The sequence below is a fragment of the Lutra lutra genome, chromosome 5 (assembly GCF_902655055.1).
Source record: "Lutra lutra chromosome 5, mLutLut1.2, whole genome shotgun sequence".
In the NCBI taxonomy this organism is placed as follows: Eukaryota; Metazoa; Chordata; class Mammalia; order Carnivora; family Mustelidae; genus Lutra; species Lutra lutra.
Window position 1 is genome coordinate 119,653,484 of NC_062282.1, and position 24,853 is coordinate 119,678,336.

At 37.7% G+C, this 24,853-nt stretch overlaps 1 protein-coding gene across 4 annotated transcripts in view; it reads right to left on the reverse strand.

Moving 5' to 3' along the window:
- Window positions 1-24,853, reverse strand: part of KIAA0825 (KIAA0825 ortholog) — a 407,438-nt gene that overhangs the window by 359,026 nt on the left and 23,559 nt on the right. For all 4 annotated transcript variants that reach the window (XM_047731565.1, XM_047731566.1, XM_047731568.1 and 1 more), the window contains one exon: window positions 10,112-10,263. The gene's annotated coding sequence lies outside the window, so the exon portion shown is untranslated. The remainder of the gene's footprint in view (window positions 1-10,111; window positions 10,264-24,853) is intronic.

Consider the following 24,853-nt stretch of genomic DNA (forward strand, 5'->3'; position numbering starts at 1 on the left):
TGAGTTCTCATCATTTAATTTGTTCAGTTTCTCCTTTAATTTCACGGGAATACATTTCAAGGTCTTTCTATATGTGAGCTTTGTTTTCAACAATTCCCTAAATGCTTCACATAAAATGATTTTTTTTTTTTTGGCCCAACATTTGTTCAACACTTTCATTAAAGATTTCTAACCAATTTTGAAGACAGTAACACAAAAAATTTGAGAATAATTTTACAAGAGTATTTAATACTGGGCACCTGAGTGGCTCAGTTGGTTAAGTGTGTGTCTTTGGCTCAGGTCATGATCCCAAGGTCCCAAGATGGAGCCCATGTTGGGCTTTCTACTCAGTGGGGAGTCTGCTTCTCCCTCTTCTTCTGCCTTTTCCCCTGCCTGTGCACACTGTCTCTGCACACTGTCTCATGCTCTCTCTCTCTCAAATAAATAAATAAAATCCTAAAAAAAAAGAAAATTTAATATCATAATAGGTACTTAACGTCAATTTTAAAGTACAGTAATTCTTCAATGTTCCAAGCATTTCTAAAATCCAAAAAGAAAAAGTATATATTTTCATGCTTAAGTTATTTCTGTTTTCTTCAAAAGCAGTCTAATCATAAAAAGTTAAGGCTGGTTATCTTATGTACATAAATCTTATGTACATATAAATCTTATGTTCATATAAATATTTATACTTTTTGACAAGCACATCTCCTAGTTAGATTGGTAGATTTTGCAGATTTGGGGGGTGTAATTACAAATTATCATGTCATCACAACATATTTCAAGTGTAATTCTCTTCATAGGTTCTATTTAAAAATTGTTATGACATTATGTTCCATCACAAGATTTTTTAATATCACCAAGACTAAAAAATTTATCATATTGCAGTTTGGAATTCAATTTGTAATAGTATCCATAATAATGCCAAGTAGTTCATCTTTTACAAAATAAACTTCTAAATGCTTTACACTGATTCCATGAATTAGACATGAAACTTGAACCATTATTGGAATTAATTCCTTTTTTATTAGAAGTATCCAAGGATACTGATGTAAAACTGGCATTATCTAACTGCTGATAAAGTTCTATTAATGGAGCCAATACATTAATGGCTATTGATTCACCTTTTATATATGAACAAGAAAACTCATAATTGCAAATGAGAGAAATTAATTTAGAACAGCCACCAGATCTAAGTGAAAAGTAAAGTTTCACAGAGTGGTACACAAATGTACCTTTTGCACCTAAGTATTAAAGGTAGCTTTTTCAGGCACAATCTTAAAATATGACTGTGCAAGAAATGTTGATTCTTCAACAGATAGACATCTTATTTTCATGTGATCAATGATGTTATTATAGCTCCACTGTGTGAGTTACACATCAATTCATTTCAGCAAGTCAAAGGAAATTCAGTGCTTTGTGTGTGTGTTACCCAACAATAAACAAGTAGTTGTAGACTTATAATACATGATAAAGACCTCATAGTAATAGAGTTTAGACTGCATTTACTCTATGGCAAGACTGAACAAAGGCTGGGAAACATTGTGCAGGCCAAAGGCAAGGGCATGGGCATAGCACAAGTGGCTGACACATTAAGTGGTGAGTAGAGGTAGCAGCATCGAATACTTCTGCCACCAGCATCACCCAAGACCTGGAAAAGTTAGCTGTACCTAAATGCTCATGCCAGAGCACACTCACTTTATCAACAAACACCCTCCTGCTGCCCTTGAGAAAGATGTGGTAGCTATTATTACTTCTGGAATGGATCTGGAAAAGGGAAATGAGCTATTGCCAATTTAACCATATGTTAAAGTGAGAATTCTGTTTATTACACTGGCATCTCAAATATGATATGATGTCAGAATGTAGAAGTACAAAATGAAGGTCCTCCTAAACCTAAGCTTGGTTTAATGACATGCAATTATTAAGTAAGACTTCATTCAAAAATGAAAAATCTGAGGGGCACCTGGGTGGCTCAGTGGCTAAGCGTCTGTCTTTGGTTCAGGTCATGATCCCAGGGTCCTGGGATCGAGCCCCTCATCAGGCTCCCTCCTCAACGAGGAGTCTGCTTCTCCCTCTCTCTTCCCCCACTGTTGCTCACTCATGCTCTCTCTCTCTCTCCCACTCTCTCTCTCAAATAAATAAAATCTTTAAAACATAAAAATAAAAAAATGATAAATCTGAGAGAAATGCTAAGGCAGATGAAATATGACAAAAGAAAATGATACTATCTTGGGCAAACTGGATATATGATATGATATCAGAATACATGATATTTCAAATAAAAATATAACATAAATAAAATGGACCTCATGTATACATAAAAATGGTAATCCAGCCCTATATGGCATGACATGAAAATATTTCCAGAGAGCTGTATTATTTAAAAAAATAAGTTATAGAACTATATACATACCATGATATAGTAAAATATTTTTGAAACAAACAAACCAACCCAAAGTATTAGGAAGGAAATTTAACAAACTATTAGTGCTAATCTGTGGGCAGTGGAACTAAAATGGCACAGGAAAAAAGGAAATTTTTACTCTTAATAACTTCCTATATTTATTTGAACTTAGTATAATGAACATGTCTTAATTTTTACACAAAAGGCAAAAGCAAATATAAAAAATACAAAAGATATTATAAGACCTCAACTAATTTAGTATCCTCTGAGTGGTACAAGTAACAAATGACCTCAAAACCTGCAATGGGAACTTCCTTCAAGGCAGAGGAAATCGAGACAGCAAGCCACCCAGAAAAAGGAAAATGAAAGCGTTCCTAAAGGGAGGAGCCCAGCGATCTCCAAAATTCATAGCCTCACAGGCCCCACAGTTGAAGACATTTAATCTCTCACTCTACATAGGTTCAAGCCCTCTGCTATTCTGGGAATGATCCAACAAGTAGTGAAGAAAGGACACTGGAAGCCTCGGCCGGATAGTAACTTGAGAAGTGAATAATGAGTTTGGCTCCTGCTTATGTCTGTCCTCTTCCACAACCTGGGCTCTTACTAAGTTGCTTATTACCAATATACAATTACATCTCCATCTCGAGATTTCTTTGTATGCACCGGGATCCCACTCTAAAACCCCAGCTGTGGCTCCAGCTCCAGGTTTATGAACCACCACCAACGGCGGATATGGTAAGGAAAATGGTGAGAACATCTCTAGAACATAGATGGGATTATTTGGGGGAGGCAGAGCAGAAAACTCATGGATGAAAACAGTGAAAGATAAAACTGAAGACGTATGGGGCACTCGGCTGGCTCAGTCCATACAGCATGCAACTCTTGATCTCAAGGTTATAAATTCAAGCATAATGTTGGGCTTAGAGCTTATTTAAAACAGACAAAAAAACTAAAGAGGTATGCTATGGATTATTTAAAACAAACAAACAAAAACCTGAAAAGGTATGCTAAAGCCTTTTTTCCCTCTAGAAAGAAAATATTTGAATTTTATCCTATTCAAAACAGTGAGTCAGAGTTTTTGGTTTTTGTGTTTGTTTTACTAAGGCAATACTAACTAATGTTGTAAAAATGATTTTCAAATGGAGTGTTAAGAAGGTTTGAGATAACAGAGGTAGGAAGATCAATCAGGACAGCGAATTAATCCACATGAAGGTGATGAAGAATAGGAAGAGGATGAGCCACAAGAAAAGGAAAGATGGCTTTTGAAATGACTTTCCAGAATATATGTAGCTAGGGATTATTGAATGAAGAAGGCAATTATAGCTGAAAGAAAACCAGGCAGGTGTTACAAGTCCCAGGTATAAATAAGCTTTGATTTTAAACCCAGGTGATCAGAGAAACCAAATAGGACACCTTGAAAATTATAAAGTCACCGTAAGAGAAAGGTAACTAGTGGATGTATCATTAGAAGCTGGCAAAGAGTGAAGCCAAGGTGTGGGGTCTTCCTGGGCAATAAATCTCAGTGGAGGAAAAGACCAATTATGACAGTGGCTAAGAAAGCGAGATGGGCATCATACAGAGCAGGGCATGCTTGTGGTCAGAGGCTCCCAACAGTCTTGCTGAGGCTGTTAAAGATATCATTCAGTGCATGTCCACGCTAGCCTTATAGAAGCTAGCTGAGGAGTGGGTTACTAGTACAGTCCCCATAAACTTGTTTGCTGGTTACGGCCTAAGGACAGAACAGGGTAGTGAGATGAGGCTACATGACAGTTTATGTAAAAAGAGCTAATTATTACAAAGGAAATTCTGAAAGTTTCATCTGGATGACAGTTATGAATAGATTTTTTTTTTTAAATATAGGAGTTAAATGGTGATAGGACGGCATGGCAAATGCAGTTTTACACAGATGATTTTGAGTGTATTATACAAATGAAAATGTCTGGGATAGAGATGGAGGCAATATATAAGGGGAATGCATGAGAAAACATATAGCTCCTAATGTCACACTGAAGTTCAAAGGCCCAGGACTCAGAGAGTATCTTTCAAAATTTTTAGACTATGACCCATGGTTAAAAAGTGCATTCTAATCTCATGTATGTGTGTACACACCTATCTTCAAAGTTTCATGAAACATTGCTTACCCTTAATGCTTGCTTTGATATTTCCTACTCTACTCTATTCCTTTTTCTTTCTTCTTTATTTTTTAATGCACCCACAGCCTCTAACTTGATTTAAGCACCTGTATTTTGGCTTAAATTATTTAGATTAAAAAGAGGCCCCTGTGATCATTATGTAGAACCATCTGCAAAGACATGACTAATAAATCTGGAAGAGATGTTTTTGAGAAAGGGTAAAAAAAAATTTTTTTTTAGGAACTGGCATGGGACCACTAACAGAGAGTGGGGAGAAAGACCAAGGAAGATAAAGAAAATGGAAAAAAACTGCATCAAATTCATGTCTTTGTCTTTACTGCAGTGTTTCTCAAAGTCTACTCCAAGACCGACTGAAGCAGAACTACCCTCCCCACTGTTAGAAATTCAGATACCTGGGCCTCATCCCAGGCCTGGTGAAGAGAACTCTCTATGTGTGGGTCTTGGAATGGGCAATTTAAAAGTTTTTCAGGGCATTCTTTTCACCAACTATTTTTATCTCCGTGCCTTTCACAAATAAGCTTTCAAAATGGCACTTACTTTCCAGGAACATGCAATCTCACTTCACACATTAGATATACTCTTGAAAAGTTAACTGAGTACTTTCCCTAAAGACTACAATGATTAATTTCAGAATTATGTGCACCCAGAAGGAAACAAAGAAGCTACTGGAGCACTCAGTCTTTAAATAAACATTCTTTATCCACTTAATTTTTCTGTATTAATTATGCAAGTGGCTAGCCAAATGGGCTTATAATCCTCATTATCTTTATTCAGTTTAAAAGCACATATATTTAAAAATTCAATATGTTAACACATTTCATTATAATTTTGAGTTGATTTCACTGGACTTAACTGGTTAAGTACCACAATCAAATGGCATTTAGCAGTACTCACAGGCCAGGAAATGCGTCAGTGAGACATTTTTCAGAAAAACACAAATACTGAAGTTTATGGTTTGGACTCTTAACAGCAAAGATACCCCTTTATGTGGTGAGTTCTGCTAACAAGAATATTTGCCAATTTTTTACCAATTGACAACCAAGAAGTATGAGATATAAATCTATTCTAAGATGGAAATGATAGCGAACAACAATAAAGTATAGAAGCTAATGTTTATTCACTTGCCTCATATCAGACTCTGTTCTAGATCCTTTGCATGGCTTACTCATTTCATCTTGACAGTAATCCTGTGTAGTAAGTATCATGTAGGCCTAATTTCCCCAGTGATGAAGCTGAGGTACAGAGAGCTGTTTAACTTTCCTGAGGTCCCAAAAACTAGAAATAGGAGCTTAAACAGGCAGCCAGTCTCTAGAGTTCGTACTCACTGTGCTACACAATAATTTAGGAAAGTCTCAGCCCTTGAAGAAGTTAGCTGCTTTGTGGAGAGAAAGACTTCCTGCTGTTTACACTCTGGAAGGTTTCCCACCCTGCTTGCTTTTTTTCTTTCTCTTTCGCTCTCTCTCTCTCTTTCTTTCTTTCTTTCTTTCTTTCTTCCAAGAGACAGAGAAAGAGAATCTTAAGCAGGCTTCATGCCCAGCTGGAGCCTGACATGGGTCTCCACCTCACAACCGTGGGATCATGACCTGAGCCAAACTCAAAAGTTGCACACCTAACCAAATGAGCCACCCAGATGCCCTTCCTATTCTTTACACAATTGATTTTAAGTTAACTTGGGTCTACATAGGATCCCTGCTCATATATACTTATCAGATTTCATTATAATATACTTTATATAGGATAGGAATACCCCAATGGTATAAAGATGACAATTTAGCATTACACTGCAGAAAAAAATAGCAATCGGTTTTTAAAAAATTCATTCTGTATATAAGGGCAGGAGAGCATAGTGGTTTAGAATCATGCTCTCAAATGCAATGAACCAATAACCTAGAAATCTTATTAAAAATGTAGATTTTCAATAGGTCTGGGGTAGAGCTTGAGATTTTCCATTTCTAACAAGTTCCCAGGTAATGGGTCCCTGTGGCCCAAGGACCACATTTTGAGTAGTGAGGGTTTAGTGTGCAAGCTTTGGAGTCACCCTGCTGGTATGTGACTTCAAGCTGCATTACTTACTAGTTTTGCAACCTTCTTGTGAGCCTCTACTACACCTGTAAAATAGCAAGGTCATTAAAGTGTTGTTATGAGGATTACATGAGATAATCCATAGATAATATGTAAAATAGTTGCCGGCATATAGAAAGCACTCAAAAAATATTACAGAAAACTATTAAAAGCGTATACTGCAACCCATTAGAAAGTCATTTGTAGAACTGACTGATCCAGCAGAAACACTAAATAAAATTTCATCATTCTTTCCCAGGCAGTCACTAGAACATCACTGTTCACTGAAGGACATTAAATATATAAGTTAGATCCACTACCTAACTTTATTAAATACATAACTCTGAAACTGCTCCAAATGAATTTGCATATGAAGCTGGCTTGGCCTATAATATTTAAAAAGAATATTTTGGGGACGCCTGGGTGGCTCAGTTGGTTGGGCAGCTGCCTTCGGCTCAAGTCATGATCCCAGCGTCCTGGGATCGAGTCCCACATCGGGCTCCTTGCTTGTCAGGGAGCCTGCTTCTCAGAACCTCTGCCTCTGACTGCCATTCTGTCTGCCTGTGCTCGCTCTCTCTCCCTCTCTCTCTCTGACAGATAAATAAATAAAATCTTAAAAAAAAAAAAAAGAATATTTTGTTTCTCTGCCAGAAAACTTTTTTATATCGCAGGTATACAGTGAATTCTAATTCATTTATTTGAACAGCTTCCTCTGAATTTAGAAACAGCCATTTTTGTTTAAAACTTTTCATTTGTATCAAATCCAAATCAGAACTAGTATTAGTATGAACAATAGTCATGTTTTCAAAACATGTTCACAGGTGGGTGGCTGTTTCATGTTTCAAAACACCTGTTCACAGGTGGGTGGCTGGCTCCGTTGGTGGAGCATGCAACTCTTGATCTCGGGGTTGTGAGTTCGAGCCCCAGTGTAGGGTGTAGAGATTACTTAAAAATAAAATCTTAAAAAAAGAAAAAGGACCACTTGTTATTCTGGGGGGAAAAAAAGTTGTTCAAACAAGGGCACTAGTAGAGTTTCAATGAGTTTAAAGGATTTAGCCCAAACCTTCACAAATGTATACATTTCAAACCACTACACAATGCAGCATAATTCCCTCTCACTGTTGAAGATGGGCTTAGAAAGAATATTACTTGTCAGAATTGTGATGATTTAATAATAATGTGACATGGTAGGGTCCAGTGGGTAGGAAAAGTAAAGTTAGGACTAGAAGTGAAGATAACATTCCAAAGCATCATCCCAAATGAAAACTATTAAAAATTTCTAAAATTCAAAACTGCTTGAAAAATAGAGTTAATGGAGTGGAGTACACTAGAAAAGAAAGATTAATGTTTGTTCAGTCACTGCTAAAAACCAGGAAGGGTAAAACCTGGTGGTTCAATCAAGGAGGAGTTGAGACTTAAGTGGTATTTTAGGTTGGTCAGTATCTTTGAGTCAGCAAGAAAAGATCCATAGGTAATTTGCTTCTCTTTTAATCTTTCGTATCTCTAACTGAGGTGATGAAAAAGACAACTATGGGACAGATTCTAATATGTTTATTTTTCTAAATCAAAACTAGATTCAGCATAGGGGTGCTTGAGTGCTCAGTTGGTCAAGCATCTGCCTTCGACTCAGGTCATAATCCCAGGGTCAGCAGGGAACCTGCTTCTCCCTCTCCCCTTAGCTTGCTAGCTTTCTCTCTCTCTCTCTTTCTCTCTGTCAAATAAATAAATAAAATCTTAAAAACAGAAAACAAAACAAAACAAAAAGCTAGATTCAGCATAGACATTGCAGACCTGAGCTGTGAGATTATGACAGTTAAGAATCCAGGAAAAGAGAGGAATGTGGGTGAATAGATGACTGTTTTCCTCCTCTCTCTTTCCTTTTGCTCTTTCAGGGCAGAATGCTCCTGGTTGCCCCTTTAATGAGCGGAGGGGTAATAGAAAATTTTTTAACACACAATACAGCACACCAGATTTTACTTTACATTTTACTTTCTGTAACAAGTTACTTTAAAAAAAAAACAAACGAGATTTTGCCCTCTCCCCTAGAAAATCTGCATAGAAGTCTTTTATAGAAAAAAGACTGCCACATGAATTTTAAGGCAGGCTTTACATATACTCACATAGACTGAAAAAGGATTGTTCAAATGAAATAACCATAAAGCTTAACTCGGTACTTTTAGTGAAAAAAACATTAAGCGTGGGAATTGTGATTTTCAACATCTAGAGAGGTAATAAACAACAAGATGGGATGGGTTAGGATGAGAGGTACAAGAAGAACAGATTGTGAACAGAATTATATCAACAGCTCATGTTTTGTTATTTCAATCTATACTGGCCTGAATCAAATTCCTGGAAAAAAAAATTTACTAAAATGCCTGAGCTAACTTTTCCACTTACGAGGCAGGTATAATCCATCTTTCAACAGCAGAGAAGCAAGGAATTCCACTTCAGTGTGACCTATTTCTGCCTCTTAGATTTATCATATGCATTTTTTAATGACCCCAAACCAAAGGAAACGTAGAAACCTATTCGAAAAGCTGACATTAAGGTTGTGACACCAACCAAAACAACAAGAGAATTTAAAGGTAAATTGACACACAATCCCCAAATGAGTCTGTTGCACTCCTAATTTAAAAAGCAGTTTCTGTGTGAATATAGTGATGGCATGTCAGTGTCTGCTTTGAAACTCCGGAATTTTGTCATTTGGTGTTTGTGTCGCAACCTTAATATTATTTAAATATACTTTTTAATATCTATTATTTAAAAAATATCTTTGAATTGAAGATACTCCTAAGGCTTTGAAGAAGCCAACCTCAAAGCACCGCATTCCAAGCATGCCACTTTTATTAGAAGTGGTGCATAAAACATTTGCTGTTGACAAATCTAATTCATTAAAAGGTGAGATGGATGCATTTTAAAATAACTGGCTGGCATCATTATCTGCAGCACCTTCTATAAATTATTCCTCTTTTCCCTTCTGACTGAACTTGTCACAGTTCCCTTTCAGAGTCTGAATGTTATGCCTTAGAGTCAATGCTTTCAACATGTTTAGACAAGTCATAAGTTAAACAAGCAGGGGTACTTTATTTTCTAGAAATGAGAAAGAGGAGCAGAAATACTTACAGATTATTTCATTCGATTCATTGATTTTTAACTAAAGACAAGTAAAGTCAGTTAGTAGTGGTTTTATCTCACACAAAGGATTTAAAAATAAAACTATACTGGCTTGGGTAGAAGGCAGGATTTCAAAGAAAGGTACATAAAAAGAGATGCTGGCAGCCTTGCTGCACTGTTGTGCAGAAGACTTAGTTTAAAATTGAATTGTGCTTCCCCTGACACGGGAGATCAGGTACATCATAAGGCTGACAGCTGGCTGGCATGGCAACTTCCTCAAGGAAAATGCTAACTGTATTTCTCTTGGAGGCCAAAGGAAAAGAAAGAGAGAAGCCTTCAAGGAGACAGAGCAGGCAGAGAACAAATTATTCAAAATATGAAGAAAAACATTTCTTACCTAATTTTGTTTCGGAAGATTCTGAGAATGAGCTGGTCTTCTAATCCCAAATAAGTGGGAAATTATTTCCTTCCAAGTGGTCAGTAGAAGAGCTGTCTTTTCTTTATTATCTTCAGTTGAGGTTTTTTTTCCCCAACATATATAAAATATACCTATAAAATAATTAAATAAAACTTAATCACTGTCACAATGGAGGGTACAGAGTCACAGTACTTCTCTCTACATTGGTAGTGACAGTACTATCATTAAGTTCTGACATACAGGCAGGAGTTGAGAGTTGCTGGAAATGTATAAAGACATGCTAAAGTTGGGGTACCTAAGAAAAGATTATTAACAAGAAGATCCATAGATTACAGGCACATGAAATAACAGAGGCACCTAGGAAAATGTACATTCAAAACATCCCTTTTCACTGATTTTTCAAATGTTCCTCAGTAAATGTAAATTATATAGAATAAAGGATGGATGCAGTGCATAAAACAAGCAATGCCTTTCGATATAAGTCCTTTCTTCCTGTTTAGTTATCAGTTTAATTTCCAGAATAGTTTATTAAAATCCATTTTTTTTCTCACTCTTCTGGATTATCTTATTAAAATAGATTCCGATTCAGTTGATCCGTGGCGGTGCCTGGGATTCTGTATTTCTAAGAAGCCTCTAGGTAACACCACCAATGCTGAGGAGCTATGGACCACTCTTGCCAATCTATTTGTCTTTCCCTCCATCCAAGTACACTGGCCTTTTGTCTTTCCAGGTAATTTTAGACTCTATTGTCAAGTATTTTAGACTCTATTGTCAAGTGTTCCCCCTTCCCCACCATATGAGACAGGAATTTGAGACTGTGTTGATTAAACTGAGCATCTGCAAAGTTGAGTTTTGCAAGCCATGTCTATGGTGTATCATTTCACTTCTGAGTTCTTATTGTCCCACAATAAAGCTTTACTATGTTCCCCACGGGAGTTTCATATCTCTCTTGTTATGTCAGATATATTCCTAAGGACTTCATATTGTCAATATTAGTGTAAACATTATCTCTTTGCAAAAGCATTTTCATTTTTTATTTAAATAGGTATTTATATAATTTTTGTATACTGATGTTCTTATCCAGGATATATGCCCAACTCTTATTCTTGTATTTTCTCTCTAAATTTACATCATGCACAAATAGCTTTACTTATTTGCTCGAAAACCTATGCTTTTTATTCTTTATGTTGCCTCACCAAAGGAAAAAAGTTAAACAATAAATGAATTACTTAATAGAAAAGACTATTTTGTTATCTTTAATCTGTAAGACTCATCTCTTGGTTAGGCCTCCATTAACCAGAAAACTGCTATGAAGAAGCTCCCAAATGTTTCTTTTGACATTTACTGACTGCCCTCATACTTCTTGCCTTTCTCTGGTGACTAATATGCAAATGGGTAAGTGTTACTAACACCCACTATCCCAAACTGACTTCCAGTTGTTATTACATCAGAAACAAACACCCTCATAACCAAAAGAACCACTCTAGGAACTGCATTTGAACAAAAGGGGAAACGGGAATTATAAAGAGAGAAATGGTTCAGTTCCATCTAAGAATTAAGATGAAGATGCCAAGCTAGGATGCCATTAAAGAGATATAACATGTCATCTGCATTTCATAGCCGAAATCACAAGATTTCTTGGAAAACCCATAAGTAATGGAAATTGCCTTTTTTTTTTTAAAGATTTTATTTATTTATTTGAGAGAGAGACAGTGAGAGAGAGCATGAGCGAGGAGAAGGTCAGAGGGAGAAGCAGACTCCCCATGGAGCTGGGAGCCCGATGTGGGACTCGATCCCGGGACCCCAGGATCATGACCTGAGCCGAAGGCAGTCGTCCAACCAACTGAGCCACCCAGGCATCCCGGAAATTGCCTTTTTGATATGATGTCAGCCTGTTCCAGGTCAAATTGCCCTTTTTGATAGCTTTCAGCCAATCAGCTTGACCAAAGGAAAAAAATTAAGATTTCCTACTTCACAAACTGTCAATGTTGTTATCATTGGTTACCCAAGGAAAAGTAAATGGCATGATGGCAGGATGCAGAAAAGGGTAAAGAAAAGGAGGTAGTAACTAAAATATAATCATGTAATCATGAAAATACCACAAACTGCTTCTTTAAAAATGTGTTCAAATTCTACTACAAACAATAATTACAAAGATTTAGGGCAATGTAGAAAATGCTTAAATGGTGAAGTGAAAACAGGACCCAAGAGAGCATGTACGCATTCTATTGCAACAGTTTAAAAATATGTGGACAAGGCATGCCTGGCTGGCTCCATCAGTTTAGCATGGGACTCTTATCTTGGGGTCCTGAGTTTGAGGCCCACACTGGGGTAGGGTTTATATTAAAAAATTTTGAAAAAATATGGACAATGTTTTTGTTTAGGAAGGTCAATCAGTATGCATTTTCCCTCATCTCCAAGAGGCCGCCTTAAAAGATAATAAAGGTATGTGTTGGTTGGGGGAGAGGATGTAAACCATTGAGATGAAGAGACTGAGAAAGTCATTACTACAAATCTACAGAAAATGACAGAGGTAAGAGCATTCACGGAAGAAAGACAGTAGGAAAAGTCAAACCCTAGAAGGTGTGCAGAGTGCTGCAATTAAAGGAATGACCTGATACCCCTGACGGAAGTGGGGACTGAGAAGTGAAGCTAAAATATCCTGAATCTCCCTCTCTTACCTTTTTGTAGGAGCAGCTATGTACTTTGTCTTTTACTTGTTCATAGCTAAATATAGGACTATGAGAAAAAAAAAAATAAGTAGATGGGAGAAGTACCATGTTTGAAGAAATGAATTAACAGTCTAGAAAATGAGGAAAAGCCACATGGGTAAGGATGTCCCCAAAGAAAAGCTGGCCTCATTCAGGCCTTTAGCTGATTTCCAGCATGCTTGAATTTCTCTTTTCTAGCAGGAATGTACAGTCAAGAACCACTGGGCATTAGAAGAAAACCGTTTTTTCCCCCACATTGGAAATCAATTTAAAACAAAATTTACTCCAAGAAAAAGAGAGACAACACAATTAACATGTAAATTTTCCATCACTGTAAGGGAGTAAAGGAAAAAAAATGTATACATAATACAAAACCAGAAACAGGACTTCCAGCTATGGCTGAGTGTAATCCGCAAATATTCTTCCAAAATGAAACTAAAGAGCCAGACAAAATTGACAAATACAATCACTTCAGTGCTCTAGAAATTAACCAAAGGGATATAACAATTCAAGAAGCATGTTTATTTGAAAGACTGCTAATTTTTAGATAAGAACACTAGGACATTGTCACGTTCTGGTCTGGCCTCTCTCATCACCATCAACCACAATTCATTCAGTACAGAGGTTATTCCAGGATGGGGAAGATCATTAAGACTGTAAACATCTGGGGCTCTGGGTGGCTCAGCTGGCTAAGTGTCTGTCTTCAGCTCAAGTCATGAACCCAGGGTCCTGGGATCAAGCCCAGGATCGGGGAGCCTGCTTCTCCCTCTTCCTCTAGCTGCTGCTCTCCTTGCTTATGCTCTTCGTCTCTCTCTCTCAGTCAAATGAATGAATAAAATCTTAAAAAAAAAAAAAAAAAAAAAAGACTGGAAACATCTTTGTTGTGGTCAAAGACGGGGTAACTTGAACTTCAGGGGCAGGATATGCCCATGTCTAACAGTGTTTCCCGGGAAGTGATGATCTTAGAAACTGGCAAGCAAGGAAAGTAAACAGCTCCATTAGTCCAAGGCCATGGTCATAAATGCGGCAGACATATTCTTGGCTAAGGTTGAGAGAATGTGCAAGGGAGACCAGAGAGAAACAAAGCTAGTCACACATTCCCGAGGCCAAATAATCACATATATAGAGCAAATGTGAAAGAGGCCAGCAGAGACTGAAAGCCAGAACACACCTGAAAACTATGTAAACTTTAAATGCATTCTCTATAGAGATCCATGGATAGACGACAGAAGACTTTATGACTCCATGTATTTAAACACAAGCAGTGTCCAACAATCAGTTCATAATTTAAGATATATAGACACAGGAGCAAGTCCTAGAAAGCCAAATGCAAAACTCAAACCAAAATATTAAAACTCGAAAACCAACCCAAACGAAAACAAAAAAACTGATTTTATCAGTGCCACACATCACAAGGGAGACAGATGTCACTGTACTTAGTTAGGCAAATTACTAAGCCAAGAAACAAACAAATGAACAAAGCAACAACAACCTTAAGAGAGGAAAAAAAAAATCAGAACCCAGAGTTCCTATAATAGGTGATCTAAAATACCCAGTTTTCAACAAGAAATTATGAAACATGCAAAGAAATAGGGGAAACCATTTGAGTGTCCCTAAATGTTAGATTTAAACAAAGACCTCAAAGCAGTTATTACCAATATATTCAAAGAACCAAAGGTGATCTTACTTAAAGAATGAAAGCAAGAAACAATAAATAAAAGAGGTTCTCAACAAGGAAACAAATTTTTTAAAAAATCAAATGGATTGATGGGGGAAGGGCGTTGGGAGAGGGGGATGGGGTTATGGATATTGGGGAGGGTATGAGCTATGGTGAGTGCTGTGAAGTGTGTAAACCTGGCGATTCGCAGACCTGTACCCCTGGGGATAAAAATATATGTTTATAAAGCTGTAAAAAAAAAAAAAAAAAGAAAAAGAAAAAAGAAAGGATGAATACCCAAGTTTTGTAGCAACATGGACGGGACTGGAAGAGATTATGCTGAGTGAAATAAGTCAAGCAGAGAGAGTCAATTATCATATGGTTTCACTTATTTGTGGAGCATAACAAATAGCATGGAGGACAAGGGGAGATGGAGAGGAGAAGGGAGTTGAGGGAAATTGGAAGGGGAGGTGAACCATGAGAGACTATGGACTCTGAAAAACGATCTGAGAATTTTGAAGGGGTGGGGGGTGGGAGGTTGGGGGCACCAGGTGGTGGGTATTGTAGAGGGCACGGATTGCATGGAGCACTGGGTGTGGTGCAAAAATAATGAATACTGTTATGCTGAAAAAATAAAAAAAACTAAAAAAAAAATCAAATGGAATTTTGAAGTTGAAAAGTACAATCAGAAAATTCACTAGCAATGGGGGACTTTGGGTGGCTTTGTCAGTTAAGCATCCAATTCTTGATTTCTGCTCAGGTCATAATCTCAGGGTCATGGGATTAAGCTCTGTGTGGCATCAGGTTCCAAGCTCAAATTTGCTTGAGATAATATCCCTCTCCCTCTTCTACTCTCCCTCCCCCACTCATGCTCTCTCTTTCTAAAATAAATAAGTCTTTAACAAAAAAGAAAGAAAGAAAGAAAGAAAACTGACTAGAGGGGAATGACAGCAGATTCAAGATAAACTGATGAAAGAATCAGTGAATCTAAATTAGATAAATAGAAATTACCCAATCCGAAGAAAGGATAAAAAAACGTTTTTTTGTTTTTTTGTTTTTTTTTTTGTTAATGAACAAAGACTCAGAGACATTTGGGACTATCAAAACCATATAATGAAACATTTAATGAGGGGCTCCTGGGTGGTTCAGCTGGTTAACAGTCTGCCTCCGGCTCAGATCATGTTCCCCAAGGTCCTGGGATAGGGCCCTGCATTGGGTTCCCTGCTAAGTGGGCAGCCTGCATTTCCCTCTCCTCCCTTCTCCTGAACTCTGTCACTACCTCTGTATGTATGTATGTATGTCAAACATACATACATACATACATGTAATGAGTATCCCAGGAGTGAAGACAGAGGGATAGAAAAAATACATGAAGAAATAAAGGACAAAAACATACCAATTTGAAGCAAATTAATATACTTATCAAAGAAATTTGATAGTCACAAGGTAGGACAATTATAAAGAGATCAATATCTAGACATAGCATAATCAAACTACTGAATTACAAAGACAAACAGAAAATCTTGGAAGCAACAAAACTAACTCATCCCATACAACGAAGTACCAATAAAACAATGGAGGCCAGCAGTCAGTCACTGAGAAATTTTAAATGGTGAGAAAAAAACCTGCCCACTATATATTCTATAACAAGAATAGATATCCTTTAAATCGAAGATGAAATAAGGCGATCACTTTTAAAACTGAAGATGAAATAAAGACTGAGACTTTGTTGCTAGGAGACCTGTCTTAAATACAAGGAAAATTTTCAGCTTAAAGAAAATGACACCACATGTTAATTTAAGTGCAGAGTAGGAAATGGAGAGGTCCGAAAATGGTAAATATGAGGGTTAATATAAAAGACTGCCTGGGAGGCTCAGCTAGTAGACCATGTGACCCTTGGTCTCGGGGTTGTGAGTTCAATCCCCATGCTGGACATAGCACTTCCAAAAACATCCCCACAAAGCTAAAAGTATTACATTTATTTTCACTGATTGCATTAAAAATTATAACAATACATTGTTCAGTTTATAACATGGAATATGTTAATACATATGACAATAACAGCAGAAAAGATGAGGAAGGAATAAAACTATATTGAAATAAAGTTTCTATATTTTATCAAAATTAAGTTGGTAGGATCTGTTTGGTATTAAGTTGGTTGTGATAAATTAAGATGTACAGGGGAAGGAGTCAAGATGGTGAAGAAGTAGCAGGCTGAGACTACTTCAGGTAGCAGGAGATCAGCTAGATAGCTTATCTAAAGATTGCAAACACCTACAAATCCAACGGGAGATCGAAGAGAAGAACAACAGCAATTCTAGAACAGAAAATCAACCACTTTCTGAAAGGTAGGACTGGTGGAGAAGTGAATCCAAAGCGACGGGAAGATAGACCGCGGGGGGAGGGTCCGGCTCCCGGCAAGCGGCGGAGCAACGGAGCACAAAATCAGGACTTTTAAAAGTCTGTTCCACTGAGGGACATCGCTCCGGAGGCTTAACCGGGGTGAAGCCCACGCGGGGTCAGTGTGGCCTCAGATCCTGCAGGGTCACAGAAGGATCGGGGGTGTCTGAGTGTCGCAGAGCTTACAGGTATTAGAACGGGGAAGCGGGCTACAGAGACAGAGCCAAGGAGTGAGCTCTAAACTCGGGGTTACCTTGAACTGGTCGCAGGCTCGGTCAGCTCGGAGCGCGGCCAGAGGCCAGGGTGGTGGGAGTAATTGGGCGCTGTTCTCTGAGGGCGCACTGAGGAGTGGAGCCTCCGGCTCTCGGCTCCTCCAGGCCAGAGACTGGGAGGCCGCCATCTTCATTCCCGCCCTCCAGAACTCTACGGAAAGCACTCAGGGAACAAAAGCTCCCGAAAGCAAACCGGAGCGGATTACTCAGCCCGGTCCCTGGTAAGGGCGGTGCAATTCCACCAGAGGCAAAGACGCATGAGAATCAATACAACAGGCCCCTCCCCCAGAAGATCAACAAGAAATCCAGCCAGGACCAAGTTCACCTACCAAGGACTGCAGTTCCAATACCAAGGAGAGCAGCAGAATTCCAGAGGAGGAGAAAGCAAAGCACGGAACTCATGGCTTTCTCCCCATGATTCTTTAGCCTTGCAGTTAACTTAATTTTTTTTCTTTTTCAATTTTTTTTCTCTTATTCTGCCAGATTTTTTTTAACTTTTAACCTTTTCTTTTTTAACATTTTTAACTAATTTATCTAATATATATATTTTTTTCTTTTTTATATTTTTTCTTTATTCGTTTTCTTTTTTTAATTGTTTTTGTTTTTTGTTCTTTCTTTCTGAACCTCTTTCTGAATTTTCTCCCCCCTCACAATTTGGGATCTCTTCTGATTTGGTTAAAGCATATTTTCCTGGGGTTGTTGCCACCCTCTTAGTATTTTACTTGTTCCTTCATATACTCTTATCTGGACAAAATGACAAGGCGGAAAAATTCACCACAAAAAAAAGAACAAGAGGTAGTACCAAAGGCTAGGGACATAATCAATACAAACATTGGTAATATGTCAGATCTAGAGTTCAGAATGATGATTCTCAAGGTTCTAGCCAGGCTCAAAAAAGGCATGGAAGATATTAGAGAAACCCTTTCTGGAGAGATAAAAGCCCTTTCTGGAGAAATAAAAGAACTAAAATCTAACCAAGTTGAAATAAAAAAAGCTATTAATGAGGTGCAATCAAAAATGGAGGCTCTCACTGCTAGGATAAATGAGGCAGAAGAAAGAATTAGTGATATAGAAGACCAAATGACAGAGAATAAAGAAGCTGAGCAAAAGAGGGACAAATAGCTCCTGAACCACGAGGGGAGAATTCGAGAGATAAGTGACACCATAAGACGAAACAACATTAGAATAATTGGGATTCTAGAAGAAGAAAGAGAGAGGGGAGCAGAAGGTATATTGGAGAGAATTATTGGAGAGAATTTCCCCAATATGGCAAAGGGAGCAAGCATCAAAAGCCAGGAGGTTCAGAGAACCCCCCTCAAGATCAATAAGAATAGGTCCACACCTCGTCACCTAATAGTAAAATTTACAAGTCTTAGTGACAAAGAGAAAATCCTGAAAGCAGCCCGGGAAAAGAAGTCTGTAACATACAATGGTAAAAATATTAGATTGGCAGCAGACTTATCCACAGAGACCTGGCAGGCCAGAAAGAGCTGGCATGATATATTCAGAGTACTAAATGAGAAAAACATGCAGCCAAGAATACTATATCCAGCTAGGCTATCATTGAAAATAGAAGGAGAGATTAAAAGCTTCCAGGACAAACAAAAACTGAAAGAATTTGCAAACACCAAACCAGCTCTACAGGAAATATTGAAAGGGGTCCTCTAAGCAAAGAGAGACCCTAAAAGTAGTTGATCAGAAAGGAGCAGAAACAATATACAATAACAGTCACCTTACAGGCAATACAATGGCACTAAATTCATATCTCTCAATACTTACCCTGAATGTTAATGGGCTAAATGCCCAAATCAAAGGACACAGGGTATCAGAATGGATAAAAAAACAAAACCCATCTATATGTTACCTACAAGAAACTCATTTTAAACTCGAAGACACCTCCAGATTTAAGGTGAGGGGGTGGAAAAGAATTTACCATGCTAATGGACATCAGAAGAAAGCAGGAGTGGCAATCCTTATATCAGATCAATTAGATTTTAAGCCAAAGACTATAAATAAGAGATGCAGAAGGACACTATATCATACTCAAAGAATCTGTCCAACAAGAAGATCTAACAATTTTAAATATCTATGCCCCTAACGTGGGAGCAGACAACTATATAAACCAATTAATAACAAAATCAAAGAAACACATCAACAATAATACAATAATAGTAGGGGACTTTAACACTCCCCTCACTGAAATGGACAGATCATCCAAGCAAAAGATCAACAAGGAAATCAAGGCCTTAAATGACACACTGGACCAGATGGACATCACAGATATATTCAGAACATTTCATCCCAAAGCAACAGAATACACATTCTTCTCTAGTGCACATGGAACATTCTCCAGAATAGATCGCATCCTCGGTCCTAAATCAGGTCTCAACCGGTATCAAAAGATTGGGATCATTCCCTGCATATTTTCAGACCACAATGCTCTGAAGCTAGAACTCAATCACAAGAGAAAATTTGGAAAGAACCCAAATACATGGAGACTAAACAGCATCTTTCTAAAGAATGAATGGGTCCACCAGGAAATTAAAGAAGAATTGAAAAAATTCATGGAAACAACTGATAATGAAAACACAACGGTTCAAAACCTGTGGGACACAACAAAGGCAGTCCTGAGAGGAAAATATATAGCAGTACAAGCCTTTCTCAAGAAACAAGAGAGGTCTCAGGTACACAACCTAACCCTACACCTAAAGGAGCTGGAGAAAGAACAAGAAAGAAACCCTAAACCCAGCAGGAGAAGAGAAATCATAAAGATCAGAGCAGAAATCAATGAAATAGAATCCAAAAAAAGAATAGAACAAATCAACGAAACTAGGAGCTGGTTCTTTGAAAGAATTAATAAGATTGATAAACCCCTGGCCAGACTTATCAAAAAGAAAAGAGAAAGGACCCAAATCAATAAAATCATGAATGAAAGAGGAGAGATCACAACGAACACCAAAGAAATACAGACAATTATAAGAACATACTATGAGCAACTCTACGCCAACAAATTGGACAATCTGGAAGAAATGGATGCATTCCTAGAGACATATAAACAACCACAACTGAACCAGGAAGAAATAGAAAGCCTGAACAGACCCATAACCAGTAAGGAGATTGAAACTGTCATCAAAAATCTCCAAACAAACAAAAGCCCAGGGCCAGACGGCTTCCCGGGGGAATTCTACCAAACATTTAAAGAAGAACTAATTCCTATTCTCCTGAAACTGTTCCAAAAAATAGAAATGGAAGGAAAACTTCCAAACTCATTTTATGAGGCCAGCATCACCTTGATCCCAAAACCAGACAAGGATCCCATCAAAAAAGAGAACTACAGACCAATACCCTTGATGAACACAGATGCAAAAATTCTCACCAAAATACTAGCCAATAGGATTCAACAGTACATTAAAAGGATCATTCACCTCGACCAAGTGGGATTTATTCCAGGGCTGCAAGGTTGGTTCAACATATGCAAATCAATCAATGTGATACAACACATTAATAAAAGAAAGAACAAGAACCATATGATACTCTCCATAGATGCTGAAAAAGCATTTGACAAAGTACAGCATCCCTTCCTGATCAAAACTCTTCAAAGTGTAGGGATAGAGGGCACATACCTCAATATTATCAAAGCCATCTATGAAAAACCCACCCCAAATATCATTCTCAATGGAGAAAAACTGAAAGCTTTTTCACTAAGGTCAGGAAAATGGCAGGGATGTCCATTATCACCACTGCTATTCAACATAGTACTAGAAGTCCTAGCCTCAGCAATCAGACAACAAAAGGAAATTAAAGGCATCCAAATCGGCAAAGAAGAAGTCAAACTATCACTCTTTGTAGATGATATGATACTATATGTGGAAAACCCAAAAGACTCCACTCCAAAACTGCTAGAACTTGTACAGGAATTCAGTAAAGTGTCAGGATATAAAATCAATGCACAGAAATCAGTTGCATTTCTCTACACCAACAACAAGACAGAAGAAAGAGAAATTAAGGAGTCCATCCCATTTACAATTGCACCCAAAACTATAAGATACCTAGGAATAAACCTAACCAAAGAGGCTAAGAATCTATACTCAGAAAACTATAAAGTACTAATGAAGAAATTGAGGAAGACACAAAGAAATGGAAAAATGTTCCATGCTCCTGGATTGGGAGAATAAATATTGTGAAAATGTCTGTGCTACCTAAAGCAATCTACACATTTAATGCAATTCCTATCAAAGTACCATCCATTTTTTTCAAAGAAATGGAATAAATAATCCTAAAATCTATATGGAACCAGAAAAGACCTCGAATAGCCAAAGGAATATTGAAAAAGAAAGCCAAAGTTGGTGGCATCACAATTCCGGACTTCAAGCTCTATTACAAAGCTGTCATCATCAAGACAGCATGGTACTGGCACAAAAACAGACACATAGATCAATGGAACAGAATAGAGAGCCCAGAAATAGACCCTCAACTCTATGGTCAACTAATCTTCGACAAAGCAAGAAAGAATGTCCACTGGAAAAAAGACAGCCTCTTCAATAAATGGTGCTGGGAAAATTGGACAGCCACATGCAGAAAAATGAAATTGGACCATTTCCTTACACCACACACGAAAATAGACTCAAAATGGATGAAGGATCTCAATGTGAGAAAGGAATCCATCAAAATCCTTGAGGAGAACACAGGCAGCAACCTCTTCGACCTCAGCCGCAGCAACATCTTCCTAGGAACATCGCCAAAGGCAAGGGAAGCAAGGGCAAAAATGAACTATTGGGATTTTATCAAGATCAAAAGCTTTTGCACAGCAAAGGAAACAGTGAACAAAACCAAAAGACAACTGACAGAATGGGAGAAGATATTTGCAAACGACATATCAGATAAAGGGCTAGTGTCCAAAATCTATAAAGAACTTAGCAAACTCAACACCCAAAGAACAAATAATCCAATCAAGAAATGGGCAGAAGACATGAACAGACATTTCTGCAAAGAAGACATTCAGATGGCCAACAGACACATGAAAAAGTGCTCCATATCAATTGGCATCAGAGAAATACAAATCAAAACCACCATGAGATATCACCTCACACCAGTCAGAATGGCTAAAATTAACAAGTCAGGAAATGACAGATGATGGCAAGGATGCGGAGAAAGGGGAACCCTCCTACACTGTTGGTGGGAATGCAAGCTGGTGCAACCACTCTGGAAAACTGCATGGAAGTTCCTCAAAATGTTGAAAATAGAACTACCCTCTGACCCAGCAATTGCACTGCTGGGTATTTACCCTAAAGACACAAACGTAGTGATCCGAAGGGGCACGCGCACCCAAATGTTTAGAGCAGCAATGTCTACAATAGTCAAACTATGGAAAGAACCTAGATGTCCATCAACAGACGAATGGATAAAGAAGATGTGGTATATATACACAATGGAATACTATGCAGCCATCAAAAGAAATGAAATCTTGCCATTTGCGATGATGTGGATGGAACTAGAGGGTATCATGCTTAGAGAAATAAGTCAATCGGAGAAAGACAACTATCATATGATCTCCCTGATATGAGGGAGAGGAGATGCAACATGGGGGGTTAAGGGGGTAGGAGAAGAATAAATGAAACAAGATGGGACTGGGAGGGAGACAAACCATAAGTGACTCTTAATCTCACAAAACAAACTGAGGGTTGATGGGAGGAGGGGGGTTGGGAGAAGGGGGGTGGGGTTATGACACTGGGGTTGGGTATGTGCTATGGTGAGTGCTGTGAAATGTGTAAACCTGGTGATTCACAGACCTGTACCCCTGGGGATAAAAATATATGTTTATAAAAAATAAAATTTAAAAAAAAAAAGATGTACATTATTGTCTAGAGCAAACATGAAGAAATTAATCAAAATGTAAAGTTACACTAAAAATAAAAATGTGCATTTGATTTCTTTAATACAAAAGAAGGCAGCCAAGGTAGAAGAAAGAAATTAAAAAGACAGAAATCACTCCAAAAAACTATTAGAAGTAATAAATTAATTCCATAAAGTAGGAGCTTACAAAATTAATACTCAGAAATCAGCTGTATTGGGGTGCCTGGGTGGCTCAGTGGGTTAAGCCTCTGCCTTCAGCTCGGGTCATGATCTCAGGGTCCTGGGATTGAGTCTTGCATTGGGCTCTCTGCTCAGTGGGGAGCCTGCTTCCCCCCGCTCCCTGCCTGCCTCTCTGCCTACTTGTGATCTCTCTGTCAAATAAATAAATAAAATCTTTAAAAAAAAAAAAAAAGAAATCGCTGTATTTGTATACACTAATAATAAAGTAGCAGAAAGAAAATTTAAGATAAACGTACCTATTACATTTACATTCCAGTTATAATTCCACCAAAAATCCAAAAACAAAACAAAACTAAACTAAAAACCTAAATATACCAAAACCTAGGGATAGGGCACCTGGGTGGCTCAGTTGGTTGAGCGACTGCCTTCAGCTCAGGTCATGATCCCAGACTTCCAGGATCGAGTCCCGCATGGGGCTCCCGGCTCCTTGGGGAGTCTGCTTCTCCCTCTGACCTTCTCCTCTCTCATGGTCTCTGTCACTCATTCTCCCTCAAATAAATAAATAAAATCTTAAAAAAAAAAAAAAAAACAACCTAGGGATAAACTTAACCAAGGAGGTAAAAGATCTGTACTCTGATAATTATTAAACATGAAGAAATTGAAGAAAAAGATATCACATGCTTATGGATTAGAAGATTAATAATGTTAAAATGTCCATACTTTTCAAAATGACCTACAGATTTAATGCAAGCTCTATCAAAATACTAACAGCATTTTTCACAGAACTAGAACAAATAATACTAAAATCTGTATGGGACCACAAAAGACTCTGAGTGGCCAAAGCAATCTTGAGAAAGAAGAACAAAACTAGAAATAGCAAAATTCCTGATTTCAAGATATATTACAAAGCCATAATCAAAACAGTATGGTACTAGCACAAATATAGACACATAGTTCAATAGAACAGAACAGAGAGCCCAGAAATATACCCACAATTATATGGCCAATTAATCTATGGCAAAGGAGGCAAGAATATACAATAGAGAAAAGACAGTCTCTTCAACAAATGATGCTGGGAAAACTGGACAGCAACATGCAAAAGAATGAAGCTGGACCACTTTCCAACACCACATACAAAAATAAACTCCAGATGGATTAAAGATCTAAATGTGAGACTTGAAACCATAAAACATCTAAAAAAAAAAAAAACAATAGGCAGTGATTTCTTTGACACTGGCCTTAGCAATACTTCTCTGGCTGTATCTCCTAAGGCAAGGGGAACAAAAGCAAAATTAAACTATTGGGACTATATCAAAAAAAGCTTTTGTACAGTGAAAGAAAACATCAACAAAACAAAAAGGCAACCTACTGGATAAAAGAAGATATTTGCCAATGATATATTTGACAAAGGGTTAATATCCAAATTACGTAAAGAATTCATATAACTCAGCACCAAAAAAGCCAAAGAATCCAATTAAAAATGGGCAGAAGTTCTGAAAAGATATTTTTCCAAAGACATACAGATGGCTAACAGACCCATGAAAAGATGCTCAACATTACTCATCATCAGAGACATGCAAATCAAAAACCACAAAATCATAATGAGATACCACCGCACACCTGTCAGAATGGCTAAAATCAAAAAGAC